This window comes from Hyla sarda, chromosome 1, assembly GCF_029499605.1.
Source record: "Hyla sarda isolate aHylSar1 chromosome 1, aHylSar1.hap1, whole genome shotgun sequence".
Classification (NCBI taxonomy): Eukaryota; Metazoa; Chordata; class Amphibia; order Anura; family Hylidae; genus Hyla; species Hyla sarda.
This window is the reverse complement of record NC_079189.1, coordinates 554,298,829-554,314,618: the sequence shown is the minus strand read 5'-3', so window position 1 is coordinate 554,314,618 and position 15,790 is coordinate 554,298,829.

Sequence of the window (15,790 nt, the reverse complement as noted above, 5' to 3'; positions counted from 1 at the left end):
GACCGATGAGGTTAAAATTGAACTTTTTGGCCGGTATAAGCAAAGGTACGTTTGAAGAAGAAGGGAAACAGAATTTAATGAAAAGAACCTCTGTCCAACTGTTAAGCATGGGGGTGGATCAATCATGCTTTGGGGTTGTATTGCAGCCAGTGGCACAGGGAACATCTCACGAGTAGAAGGAAAAATGGATTCAATAACATTACAGCAAATTTTGGATGCTAACTTGATGCCATCTGTGAAAAAGCTGAAGTTAAAGAGAGGATGGCTTCTACAAATGGATAATGATCCTAAACACACCTCGAAATCCATGGGGGATTACATCAAAAGGTGTAAACTGAAGGTTTTGCCATGGCCTTCACAATCTCCTGACCTCAAAATAATTGAACATCTATGGATAGACCTCAAAAGAGCAGTGCGTGACAGACAGCCCAGAAATCTCAAAGAACTGGAAGACTTTTGTAAGGAAGATTGGGCAAAGATACCTCAAACAAGAATTGAAAGACTCTTGGCTGGCTACAAAAAGCGTTTACAAGCTGTGATATTTGCCAAAGGGGGGCAGTACAATATATTAACTTTGCAGGGTGCCCAAACTTTTGCAGATGCCATTTTTTTGTTTTCTGTTATTTTGAAAGTGTAAATGATGGAAATAAAATCTAACTTTTGTTGACATATTATAAGAATGTCTAATTTGTAATTTGATGCCTTTTGGAGATTTTTCCATCTTTCCTTGGCTTCTTTATGCACATTAATACAAATTTTTACCTGGGGTGCCCAAACTTGTGATCCCCACTGTATAGACAGGTTTCCCATCAATGATTCTCTGGTGCACAGAACTTGTTGGCTTTTACTAGACGAAGAGTTGGACAGACCCGATACCTGTGTTGTTTATAAAGTGGTATCGAGAGCCACAATTGCACTGATTTACTAAGAGTGTTGGGTTTGAGTTAGTGCAGAATGTTGTTTCAGACTTGCATGATTACACTCTATTTACAATGGGGATACACAGGTTAGGAAAGTTCTGAACAGCTTTATCTTGGTGGGAATGTCAAGCCATATAAATTTACAGGATTGTGTGTGTGTTCAAAAATGAAAAGTTTGAACACAAACTTTCTGGATGACCATGCACCCTTTTGGGCTTGTTGGTTAGTAGGCTTATTTTGACGCAGTGCGCCACAAATTCTGGTGCAGACAGATGTGTCGCACAACCCAATAAATGCTGGTAAATCTGGATCATTGAGTGATTTTTATGCTGGATACATGGTTTATAAAGCACAATAAAGAGTAAAGAGAAGCACTGGAGTAATTTGGTATATAATGGAATTTACACTGAAATGAGGGTTAAAATGTACTGAGTGAAGACATTTGCTTAAGAACATCCATATCATTGTGATAACTAATATGTGAGAGTCTTGAACCCTCTACAGGTAAAGACTGTAAATTGTAAACACAAAGGTAGATCTATTATGGTATCATGTCAGATTCCTGGTACAAGACATTGCAGGGCCTCTCATGGTTCAACAAATTTGCTATAAATTATGCCAGAACTGTGCAAAAGGGTCAGGAATTAGCCAATAAATAAGAACATTCTTGTTACATTTGCAGTCTGTCCCATCTTCCATGGCCACATTCCAATCTGCCAACTCGGCTCAGGCGTTTTTAATCAGCAGGAGACTGTATAAGGGTTTCCTCTTAGCATTCTCCCAGCCTTCTGTCAGGAAACACATGGAAGGTGTTCCCACCGGTGTGGTGCTCTGTCATGGCCATTGTTGTTGTGGTGCTTTGTCTGTGGGGTGGTTTGACCCGGAGTCGGGGGCTTGGTTGGACAGCAGTAGGGCTGCCTTGGCCACTGAGTCATTCCCCCTTTGAGCTTAGTGACGCAGCGGTGGTAGTCACCACCCTGCTCTACACCAGTGTTAGTTTAGGGACCCACTCTTATCAGGTGGCATTAACGAGGAGAGTGGGCTAGCACGTTTTGATCAAAAGGTAAACCAACAATCTGTTAGTTTTTAAAATTTTGCTGAAAATCAATTAGGTCATTGTACAAGTTGTGGATGTGCAGCCATGTTCTGTTTCTCTATTCTTGTTCATTGGCCAATCACATGGTTTATGCAGGATAAAAAATCATTGTTAATTGGCTGCCCATTGTCCTGTGTAAATGGGGGATTAAAATGAAGGGATGCACTGATTGTTTGTCTATGGGGACAGGATGGAACCATGGATTAAAATTTGATCAAAGCTCTATTTTTAAGGGCCATTCTCAAATAGACCATCCATTCTCAGACACCACTTGAAAATGAACTCCAATCATGGTTCTCATGTTGAATCCCATGGAGATCAGCTGGTATTGCTTGATGAAAAACATGTAAAAAGCTGATATCAGTCAGTAACCCTTTGCCGAGACCTCCCTCCGATCATCAGTTTATAGCAACGGAAGTGTGCTTCACTCCCCAACTCAGAGTACAGTCCAACTATTACAACAGACAGGTCCACTGACAATTGGAAGGGGTCTGAGCATTGTCTGTGCGACTTGTCAAAATTTTATTTAAATAACAGTAATGCTTTAAAACCAACCTGTGAGCAAGTTTTTTGGAATAAAGTAAGGGTATATGTGTATAAGACTCCTGAGGTGAGATATACTAGTTTAAAAAAATATGCAAATTGGGTTTTGGAGCTCACAGAGCCACCAGAGCTCAGCAAAGTTTGTCCCCTAGTAGCTGAGCTGTTAAACAGGGGGGTAGAGGAGGTCATCAGCTCACATGGGGATGACTACATGTGAAGGGATTGAACTTTTCTGGGTTCTAGAGGCCAAAAGAAACACCCAGTGGGCTCCAAAGCCTAATTTGCATATATTTTTAAGTTCAGATATTCTGCCACTGGAGGGGTCAATTGATTAATGAAAGGTATGGACGGATTCAGGATCAAAAGCCCTATACAGCCATGCCCTTGCTTCAAGCGTTCATTTTCTAGTTACAGGCTACAATTTGTCCTTTAAAAACATGTTTCTGTCTGTAAATTAATACGTTCTCCAGAATAAGGAAATAAATCAGGTTGGTGATCATTCCATGAAGTAGACATGGACTCTTGGTCTAGCCAAGTGTGTATATTTTTGGGGAACAGGAAGCAGAGAGGGAAGTGAGAGAGAAACCCTTGTTGGCCAACAGCTATGTTATCTGTATAGCCAGTTTATATTGGTGATATACAAATAATGAATGATACTAAAACTGTATTAGAAAAATTAGTTTCTATTGAAACTATATGTGATCTATAGAGTTAAATAAGGGTCTAAGAGAGAGCATTAATGAAAGAGAAGTGCCGCAGAACATGCTGCTTCATCATCAGTTTGTTCTGGTAATTTCTCAATTACCTGAACATCATTATACCCAGGGACACTCTAAGCAGCAGGCAATTTAATTATTGGTGCCTGTAGCACAGGGAGATAAAGGGATCTGCTCAAGATCATAAGGAGCCTGACATTTGGATTTCAAATCAAATTCACTTACTTCAAAGGCTCTGATGTTACAAGTGATATTACTGCTGCTCTGGGTTGTAGACAAAACACAGAGTAAATTGCTTTTGCTGCCACCTGGCATAAATGTTTATTGTGCTCAAAACCCGGCAGAAGGGAGAAGAAATTGTCAAATTTCAAATTACACCTTTCTTGTTGATTGAAATATAGGTGCGTCTTGAGAGCGGCTCACTGACGGGAATGTGTTACCTGTAGCAAATATTGAATTTTATGTAATTGCAAATGAACACAAACTTGCATAATGCTAGAGAGATGACATAAGAGAAAGTGAAGAATCAGCAATATTATTCTGCATGACTTAAACAGTCAAAGAGACATTAGAAAGACCAAGAATTAGAAAAAAAATTGACTCAGATATTCTATGATTTCTATATTATACATGTGGGTATGTTAGAAAATTGCATATACAACAGTTTTTATCCCCATCATGTTTTAGTAATTTCTCCTTTTATAGATATCTGAAGTTAATCTTGGATTGGTTTTCCTTTGGGCCACAAGGAAATGATTCTGAGATTTCCTCCTCTATCTCTGTTGCACAAAAGTAGGGTCCTGTACACAACCGGTAAATGATATTCGCTTTGCTGACACACCAAATTAAACACCAGCTGACCAAAACCAGTGTTTAATTAATAGTTTCATTAAAATATGAAATAATTAAAGTGTATAAAGTGCTGTACATATGGTTCTCATGCAAGGATTATAGAACTGTTAAGATAATCGTTGAACACATCCACTAACCCGGAGTGCTAGTAATATATGAAAGCACCTCATGGGTAGTATAAGCTATCCTATATGGATAACCTGTAGAACTCAGCGCGCTTTGCGGGCAATTCAGCCAGTCTCTCTGCCACTGTGGGAGTGCGCGCCACCGCACTGACTAATCGCACTGACAACCAGTTGGAGGGCATATTACTGACCCTCGCTGGGAGCTGACTCACACCACAGATCCATATGTTTTTTTGTATTTTCTATTTATTTAAATGAGTGTTATTAGCCAGGCATTCATGTATAATAAGAAACCGTAAGCACATCTTTGCTTGAGCTGCAATTTTGGTTCTAGGATCTTTTGGGAGTGTTGAACCGCAGACCCTGACATTATATTTTATGCTTTAGATTTACTATATACTCCTTATGCTCTAAACTCCCCTAAAGACGTCGCCAAAAGCCGCGATAGAAACGCATTGGGAGATTCAGTCATTTATCTTGGAAGACTGAGGGAGTTCTATAGATTATCTATATAGGATAACTTATAATACCCGTAAGGTGTTTTCATATATCACCAGCACTCCAGGTTAGTGGATGTGTTAAATGATTATCTTACATGGAACCATGTGTACAGCACTTTATACACTTTAATTATTTCATATTTGAATGATACTTTAAAAAGTAATTTTTTTATGCACCTCTTTACCCTGGTTTTAGCCAGCTGATGTTTAGTTTGGTTCCCTGATCTATCTATGCAGAACATGTCTACATTTACCTTCAATTGCATTGCAATCCTTGTTATATTTATGTAACTTTCCCTTCCCCTCTGGACCAAAGGACACCTGCAAGGGTCCGGGATTGATTTTCCAAAGCTTTCACAAAGCTTTGGGGGAACCAACATGCTCCCAGCATCCACCTTGGTGTCAACTTAAGTATTGACCGAGGAGCCAAGTGGTTGGAATCCCTCAAAAAGGGACCATGGTTGTAGAGAGGTAATTCATCAAGCTGTTTAGATCATTTTTTTTATCTAAAATTGTCTCAAAAAAAGTCTCAATCACATCCCCTGCGACGTTTGTGCGACTTTTGCTATAGATCATATCTGAAAGTGAACTACCATGTGCAGTGCTTTAGATTAGTTTTATATAATGGGCACTGATTCATTATCTGCGACTTTTCTCTGAAAGTCTCAAAAATGTCTCAAAAATGTCCCAGCACTGTGATTTACACACAAACTCACACCATGTCACTTCAGCCCTGGAAATTAGTCTAAATGAGTAGCATGGGCGTAGGAGCCGGTTAATTCATCAAGTGGCGTGCGACCTTTGGTGAATTTGGAGCAGAAAGTTATATTCTTAGGCGACTTTTCACATCTATAATAGCACATATACTAGTAAAATATTGATGAATGCCCCTCATAGTTTGTAAAGCTGAAAAAAGACAAAAGTTCATCGAGTTCAACCTAAAACCCTACTGTGTTGATCCAGAAGGCTAATTGCCCCATGACAGAGGAAAAATTCCTTCCCGACCCCTATATGGCGAGGAACCTAATGGCCACACAACTCTTCTAAACTTCTAGGAGGAACACAGAAACATGTAATCTTTGTTTTTATCACACATGCATATTATATTAACAATAGGGTCTAATACAGTGCTTCTAAAACTGTGCGGTGGGCCTCACTAGAAATGTGCCCCCTAGTTGATAATGAGGAACAGCTGGGGAGGCAGTATTTGTGAAAGTGACTATAAAGCTGCACGTTTCCTTCCCTGGCTGCAACAATTTCTGGTTCAGCAACATTATTGACTCACTTTTACATGTAGTTTATGAGACAAATGGAAAGTAGACTAAGCAATGTTTTAGATTTTTCCTTTTTTTCATCACAGATAGTAAGACTCAGACTTCCTCTTGGTAGACTATGGAAAGAAGGCATTGTCACTCTGGTTAATATTCATCAAAAAAAACTTAGGCCCTTGAATTTATGTAAATGTTTCATGTACCACGTAAGTAAACATTGTACAGATGTAATAGCTATCAACAGGCAGAAGTCCTGGGTGGCAGATTAACACTTCCGTTTCTTTTTCTAGAGTCTTATAAAAATTAACAAAACTGTTTAGCCAACAGTTAATCAATATTCAATTACATATACAGCAGAAAATAGTACCCCACCCACACCCAGAACTCCCACTTGAGAAAAAAAATAAACACTTCTGTCTTTAATGTTGAAAAAATGTATTTATTTCCTATGTATGATTCTGTGTATTTTGCCAGTTTTGTTGACACTGTAGGGTATCACAGGGGATAATCCACTGTACACGTGCTGCCGAAGTTACACAAAAGTGTTAGGTTCCTTCAAAGGCCAAAGTACATGGCAGGTGCAATTGAGTTAGAGTCTATAAAACTCTCTGCTCACCTATCAGAAGTTGAGTGCGAGTTTAGTATGAGTAGAGAACCAGAAAGAGAGAGAGCAAGTTTGTCTGCCACCTAGCCTATTCCTCGCTTAAAGGGTTTCCACTACAGTCAAAAGGAAGCTTTCAGGAGAAGTTACTCAAGGGCCTGATAGCAGTCAAAGAATTACTTGCCTCTAGATCCTGGTCCAATTAAGGAGACCAATCACAAGTCTGCCAGCTGGAACATGTTTTAGCAGGACCAACTTTGTTGGGATAGGATACTGAGCTTCAGTCTTTAAAGCATACCTGTCAGATCCAACAAAAAAACTTTTTTTTTTAAATATATCACTCAGTACCTAAACCATGTACATCTATTTGATGTCTAGCACCTTTATTTTTTTTATTTTTTTACACTTTTATTTTGGCTCACTAGTGTGAATTCCTCTCAAATGGAGGGGGCTTGGCCTCACTCTGCAGGTCTCCACCCCCTCCCTTAGTATGCTTTTGGTCACATCTCCCCTAGCATTAGCAAAACTACAATTCCCAGCTTGTCCTCACTGACAGTAGTGGGCCACAAGCTGACAGTGGGAGGATTTTTCCTTCAGCTGTGAGCCCTGGACTCACAGCTGTCAAACAAGGAAGTGTGTCCATGACATAGGTGAGGATGCATGGACACAGCAGGACAGGACTAGTATGTGTCCAAGGAGGCAGGGGGAGCAGTTGTTTGACTGGCTTTTTCAGTATGAAATACTGAACATTTTCTCATGAAAGCAATTACAAAACCCTATTGGTTTTACATGCTTTACAACATATCAAAAATTTTTGTATCTGACAGTGCCCATTTAAGTTACCTCAGTTACACCCCTGAGAAGACTCAGTTTAAGTGAGTTCAATATTGGATTGTGCTAGAGAGCCCCCACAAGTCATAATCATTTATCTTCAGATTCAAGAAGTCGGGCAATACTCTATATAGGGGCCAAGACATGTTCTGAGATAAAAATAAAAAACACACCAAGAGGTGCTCCAATGTGAAGGATCCAAGAAGTTCAGGTGAGGACAACACCCTGCTGATAGGAAGCAACTCACCAGATTCCGTTGTGCAGGTACGAAGCACAACTCTCAATATAGTGTATGAGAAGATATGTCCTCTATGGCTCAGCTCCGACCAATGTGGTGATAGTAGTCCTCTTCAATCAGCAGGAACAAAAGGCAAAACGGGCTGCAGCTCCCTCTTGCTACCACACTATAGGCGGAGAATATTGGGACAAGCGAGTAAGTATCAGAGATACTGCAGGCAAGGGTTGATATGGAGCGCTGCCACAAAATGATAAGATAAGTAAGTAGTTTACAAAAACATAGCAATTGATTTCATGTAACTCGTTTCAGGATCGATATGACCCTTTCTTCAGACATGATCCAGATCTGGATCAGGTCTGAAGAAAGGGTCAGATCTAGGGATGAGCGGATCGAATCTGACGAATCCGAATTAGTTATAAATTTCAGGAAAATTTTTATTTGCAACAAATGCGAATATCGCCGCAATTCGATTGCGCTAATTGCTTCATTAAGCTCTATTTAGTGCGGTCCAGGCTCCAGGGTATCTAAAATGGCAGATCCACATGTGAGGACATGGGGCAAGGAATCCTGGGAAGGCGGGATGACCCTGAATCACATGCAGCATGCAGCCTATCAGCAGCCAGCCACCCCTGTTATGTCACAGCCCTATATAATCGGCAGCCATCTTGCTGCCAGTCACTTCTGCCTTTTATTGCAGAGAGAGAGAGAGAGAGAGAGAGAGAGAGAGAGAGACAGCAGTGTGTGTTGTACAGAAAAGCATTTTTACAGTAGCGATTCACCTCCCAGTCACATCAGTGTTCTATTGCAGAAAGGGAGAGAGAGCAGTGTGTTGCACAGAAAAGCTTTTTTACAGCAGCTGTTCACCTCAAGCCCAAATCCAGCCTAGAAGCACTGATAGGGAAGGGAGTGAGACTGAGAGAGAAAGTGCAATTTTGGGTGTAGTAAACAGCAACTGTGTGCTGCAGCACTGGTGTGTACAACAACTGAAAAGCTAATAGTAGCCAGCCAGTTAGGGTGAGCAGAGCACTAAAACCGTATTGTTTTTTATTAAGTGTACCCTGTGCGTACATCTAAGTGGCGTACCATTTTGCTCCTGTTTAAATATTAAGGGCCTAGATACTGTGAAAGGCCAGCCAAAAGTACACACCTGCTGGTGTTGTAGACAAATACTGTTTTAAGCATACTGGAGCGCATTGTCCTCCCCTCATAAGTTCATAGTGCATATTTACATTTAGGTGGTGTGCTATTTTGTTACTGTTAAAGTTGTAACGGCCTAAATACTGTGAAAGGCCGGGCAAAAGTACACACCTGCTGGTGTTGTAGACAAATACTGTTTTAAGTGTACTGGAGTGCTTTGTCCTCCGCTCATAAGTGCATACCACATACATACATCTAAGTGTTGTACCATTTTGTTCCTGTTAAAGTTTTTAGGGCCTAGATACTGTGAAAAGCCAGCCAAAAGTACACACCTGCTGGTGTTGTAGACAAATGCAGTTTGAAGCGTAGTGGAGCGTACTGTACTCCCCTCATATATGCACTAAGTATGTCAGGCAGAAAAGTACCAGGATGTGCACAGAGGAGGGGCAGAGGCCTAAATTCATCAGGCAGTGGTTGCATCAGACTACGGGTGATTGGCCTGATCTCCCGGTATCAGCTAGCGGTCTTGTCTAGATCAGCAACCCATCTGCCGTCATCGATTGGTTAACACGGTCATCCACTTCCTCACAAGTGAAATCTGACACCCCCAGTCAACAGTCGGTGGGTTCCTCAGACACAACCTTCAGTTGGCATGGCCTGGGAGCAATCCCTGTCCTCCCATTGCCTCTGTCCTATCCTGTTCCCTCCCCCACAGAAGTATCTTATGCTGTGGGTTCAGTGCCACTATTTAGTGAGGACGATCTACTAGAGGACAATCAGCAGCTACTGCCCAGCCAAAAAGTGGAGGAGACATCCGCCGCTTCCTCCGCTAGGCGGGCAAGTAGTGATGAGTGGTGTGAGAGGTGGTGTTGCGAGCGTTCAGGCACCTGAAGCAGACACTTTTGAGAAAATTGAGGGGGGCATCAGTGACATGCAGACACAACTCAATGATGATGAAGCCGATCGCACTTGGGAGCCAGGTGCAGAAGAGGCTTCATCATCAGGAGAAGAGGGTTGCAGGTTGTCCGTGAGGCAGCAGCCGCACCAACAAGGCGGTAGCATGGTTGGCAGTCAGCATGGTGGCAGAAGTGGAAAGGCTTCACTCTGGAGACAAATGTGTCTGGGGTAGATCATCTGAATCGCGGCAGTCTACCTTCCAGGGAGGTAGTGGAAAAGGGGTTCCTGGAGTTGGTGGCAGTAGCAGTCAATCAGTGTGGACTGTTGGTGGGAAATTCAGATACTCTGTGGTGTGGCAGTTTTTTATCAAGCATCCCCAGGAGGTTAACCTGGCCCCATGCAAGATGTGTCGGCAGAAGGTGAAGCGTGGCCAGGGTCCCAATGAAGGCACCATGACCCTGCATCAAAATATGCAGCCTCAGCAATCCATCAGCGAAGCCATGTCCAAGAGACAACATTATGTGCCCACTCATCCAACGGCGCAGAAGCTCAATTTACTCCTGTCCAAGTTGCTGGTGCTGCAGTCCGTTCCTTTTCAAGTGGTGGACTCTGCACCTTTCAGAAAACTTATGGCTTGTGCTGAGCCGAGGTGGAGAGTCCCAAACCGTCATAACTTTGTGAAGAAGGCAGTACCAGTCCTGCACAATTTTGTGGAACAGAAGGTGGGCCAGTCCTTGAGCCTGTCGGTGTGTACCAAAATACACGGCAGCGCCGATGTGTGGAGCTCTAACTACTGTCAGGGACAATACATGTCCTTTACAGCCCAGTGGGTGAATGTGGTTCCTGCACAGCCATAACACCAACTAGGACAGATCACGCCGCTTCCTCCTCCACGCTCTCAGGCCATTGGTCCTGTGACAGTGTGCGACTCTGCCTCCTCATCCTCCACTGTGTCCTCAGCCTCCACTGCACGGACAAGTCTCAGTGGCGCTCCGGCATAACATGTGTGCAGGGCACGGCGGTGTCACACTGTTCTTCACATGGTTTGCCTTGGCGAACGTAGAATTGCTAAAAGTCATTCATCAAGAAATCGAATCATCTCTTACTTCATGAAAACTGGATATGGGAACTAAGGTGACCTACAAGGAAGCCTGAGACATGCGCCCTGCAAGGCACAACTGTTCAATATGGGTGTCAATTGCTTCCTGAAGTGTTCCCCCCCATCTGCAAAACAAACTAACAATAACAAACAACAATCGTACACCGCAAAGCACACTCTCCTTGAGCAGCAGCATCAGAACGGAATCCCCCAACATTTTCTGATTTGCAACGTTTCCACACGCTGGCCTTCCACCCTCCATATGTTGGACCAACTATGCGTACAGAGAAAAGCCATCACCGATTTCTTGATGATCCAAGCGGATAGGGGGAATCCCTTGTGTAACTTCAATGTCAACCAGTGGCAGCTCATACGGGACACCTGCCATTTGCTCAGGCCCTTTGAGGAAACCACACTATTAGCCAGTTGCCAGAATAGCGGAATGAACAGCGTCATTCCACTTCTTCATCTACTACAACATGTGTTGGAAACAATGGCTGGTCAGGGCACTGGAGATGTGGCGCCTACATGTCATGGCCACATGAGCCCTGTGGGGCTGAACTGGAGGAGGAGGAGTAGGGGGAAGGGCACAGTGGAGCACAGTTTAGGTTTCATGAGATTAGCGTTTTTTCTAGTCATCTGACAGGAGAAGGGGAGAAGCAACCAGAGGAGCTAGAGGGTTATGAGGAAGGCAAGACAAAGGACCCAGACACACCATGGCAGTATGCAGTGGAGATGGAGTCAGGGAGTCCCTCCGAGTCACTTACACAGGGAATCCCTCCACCGAATTGTCACCATTTGGCAGCTGGATAACTTCTGGCTCTCCACCTTATTGGACCCTTGCTACCGCCACAAAATGGGGGCCTTTTTCACACCCACTGAGAGGGAGGACAAACTGACCTACTACAGAGACATCCCACGTAGTCAGGTGGCCGATGCCTATCGGCGCCATCGTCCATCCTCTCGCAGGTCTGACTTGGGGGGCCCTCTGCGCTCACCTTCAACTACCATGGCTGCTGGGGAGGGATGGGGTGGCAGGAGCAGTACCAGCTCCATCAGCAGCAGCCTGAGTCTACAGTCACTGATGAGTACATCTTTTCACCTGCATACTGAGGCAACTCATGAGCAGCAGCAGGTTGACCTGGAGCAGGACCTGAACCAGCAAGTGGTGGCATACCTTGACATGCCCATGCCAACACCTTGAAGATCCGCTGGACTTCTGGACAGCCAAACTTGATTTCAGGCAGCAATTAGCGGAGTTTGCCCTTGAAAAGCTGTCCATCCCGGCCTTTCCTTAAGCAAGAAAGTCAATATTAAACTTAAAGGGGAACTCCAGTGGAAAAAAGTGGTTTGCACCTGTACCTGCACCATATGCAATAAAGAAAAAAACTTGCTAACACCTCTCGGGTCTTTGGTGAGTTGCTCCCATTTTTCTCTTTCTCTATATGTATATAAGTGGGGAAAAAAAATTCAAATCAACTGGTGCCAGAAAGCTAAACAGATTTGGAAATTACTTCTATTTCAAAATCTTAATCGTTCCTGTATTTATCAGCTGCTGTATACTACGGAGAAAATTGTGCAGTTCTTTCCAGTCTGACAACATTGCTCTCTGCTGACACCTCTGTCCATGAGGGTAATTCATCAATTATCATCTACTATTTTTACTATTTTAGTCATGTAAAGTCACCTTGGTTTTAAACTCCCTGTGCAAAATTCACGCCACTTGATGAATTTTGGTGCACGGAAACATTACATAAAAGTTACCTCAGAGTCCTCCTACATTTCCTGCTTGTTCTGGCCGCTATACGAGGCAGGGTGAGTAAGTGCTTCCCAATGTTCTGCCCTTAATTTTGTTTTTCCACTTTGTAAACCCTAAAATGACTCTGGATGTATTTAACCCCCTCCCTAATTGACCAGTTAGTTTCCAAATGTTGGACAGTGGCTAATAGCCACTGTTCGCAATTAACCCTTTAGACACCGCGATCACACTTGATCGCTGTGTCTATAAGTGATTTAACTTTGTTCCCCCTCCCTCATTTATGCTATTATCCCACTCCTGACCAGCTCGTTACTGTTTTTAATGCCTGGCATCGGCTTTTGTCCGATGTCCAGCATAAACCCTTTAGACCCCGGAATCACAATTGATCACGGCATCTAAAGTAGTGGATATCACCTTGCCGGTAACTCAGGGAAGCTTAACGGGACAACCTCGTTTAAATTGTGGTTTCCCAATCAGCTAAAATGATCTGCCTGTCTCTCCTCAGTGTGATCATGGCTCCTATGCTGCATCTTGCTATTGCAGGCTGTAGCAAAGGATCGTTGATAATATTAAAATATGTGGGGGCTGTCATTGGAAGCATAAAAGGAAGAATGTATTAACCATTTCACCACATGCCCACTGCTTCTACGGCCCTGGTACCCGTTTATAGTACTTTACAGTGCTGAAATGCGGGTTTGCGTGTAAAGGATGTCCGTGCGACTTTTTTGCGACTTTCAGAGAAAAGTCGCACGTGATGAATCGATCACTACTGCATAAAAGTAGTCTAAAGCACTGCAAATGGTAGTTTACTTTCAAATATGCTCTATAGTAAAAGTCACATAAAAGTCGCAAGTGAAGTGACTGAGACTTTTTGTGCAACAATTTTAGATTTAAAAAAAAAAAAATCTAGCTAACAAACAGCTTGATTTGAATTCCCCTCCATATCCCCCATAGAAAACCTCTTCTGCTCTGGACAGTTCCTGATATGGATAGAGGTGTCAGCAGAGAGCACTGTGGTCAGACTGGAAAGAACTTAGCAATTTTTTCTGTAGTATATCTGTAGTATACATCAGCTAATAAGTACTGGAAGGTTTAAGATTTTTAAATAGAAGTAATTTACAAATCTGTATAACTTTCTGGCACCAGTTGATTTGAAAGCATTTTTTCCCCACCAGAGTTCCACTTTAAGTTCATTTAGTTACTTATACAATGTAATGAACACCTACCACCTCTACTCTGCACACTAGAAACAGAATCATACATAGGAAATAAAGACTTATTTTATCAATATTAAAGACATAAGTGTACAACCTGTAAATCAAACTGTTACTACTGTTTAAAGGGGTATTCCAGGAGTTTTTTTTTACTTGACTATGCTACAGAGACTGTAAAGTTAGTGTAGTTCATAATATAGTGTCTGTACCTGTGTGTGATGGTGGTCTTACAATTCTGTGATTTTCACCCCAATGTTTATTTTTAACAGCATACAAAATTTCTCAGGTATCGGGTTTTCCCAGGTTGCAGTGCGTGGAGACCTGACATCACTAGTCAGGTGATAAGAGGAAGCTTGTCCTGCTTCAATTTAGCAACAACTGTAGGCCTCCTAATTAGAAAACACTGTGTTTCAATGGGTGTGGTGGTTGATGTGTTGGAGGAAGGAAAGTGATCTCAAACTTTCAAGCATGGAACTGTGCAATGTGTAGTTTAGGAAACAAAATCCAACAGGAAATACCCAGTTCTGGCAGGTAAGTACTAAAATCACCTTTTGGTGGGTAACCCCTTTAACACCTGAAAATTTTCAAGTAAAGGTGTGTTGCACCATCTTCCCTCTGTGTCTGCTTATCTGTGCTTACAAACAACACTAAGGACATTCTGACCACCATAATCATCAAACAGTACACTGGGAGGCACTCTAAGGATTCCCGCCATTGTACCTATAAGTGCAGCCTTCTATTGCAAAAGCTGTGCACACCTGGGAGGATTACATGGGACTGCCACACCATTCACCAATAGCACTGTTGACATCTAAGCTGTACTAAAGGTCCTAGCAGAAGACCCTCTGGGGTGCCACACAGACCCAGTCCACCCCTTCATGACAGCAGTATACAGTAATAACAGTAGTCTTTTTTGTCCGGACGATGCGCCCTGCAGCATTGAAAATTTTGTTTAGGAATAGTTGAAGGAACACATGACTTGACATTCAAATTTCTTAGATCTCAATCCGATAAAGCATCTTTAGGATGCACTGAAAAAGTCTGATTCATTGAAGGCCCAACTCATAACTTACAGGGTTCTGAAGGATCTACTGTGAATGTCTTGATGTAATTTGCCACTGGACAAAAAAAAGAAGGCAAACTCATCTACCCTGATCTCCCACATCTGTCATTCCAGACCTGCTGTTTACCACTGTTCCCCTCTTCTAATGACATTTCATTTCAGCATCTGGCCACAGCTTTGACCTGACTCAGCCATTGACTGACTGGACAGGCATTTTCTGTGCAAATGCAATGTCATAAAAAAACTGGGAGCAGAAGTGAGCAGTGAGATGGGGAGGAAACATTGAAATGGCTGCTGCGGGGGATCAAAGAAGAGAGTATCCTTTTTTTATTTTTTTACTTTGAAAGCTAATACATGTCTTACACATATCTTAAACCCCTTTAATGTTACGACTCATCAGATCAGTGTACTGCAAATCATTGGTAATGTTTTTTCGTGTGACAATTACTTTGTTTTTAAAAACAATGCTCATATTTACCTCTGCAAAGTATTTTCTTATTTCATAACTGATGCAACAATGAAACAATTGCTTTATCTGTTATGGCCAAGTATATAATTTTCCATTGGCCAGAATGAATGATTGTCATAGAAATGTAGAAATAATAATGATTGTTAACAATACTTTCTGGATGAGTAGTTAACAATTATCATTACTTTAATATGCTAATTCATTTTACTTGTTTTGGTAAATACAATTCTCTTGTGAAGCTAAGTAAACCCTACAATATACTGTATATTCCTGCACATTACTACTTTTTTTTGTTCTATGGATTTGTGGAGATCTTGGTGGTTGAACTCCCAACAGTTTTCAGGTAATGGCATATCCTTGCCTTATTGGTGATTTAGGATCCTCATTCGCCAATCATGTGCCTGATGAGTAAAACTTTTATTAACAGATTAAAATGACTTATATTTGAAATCATTGCAA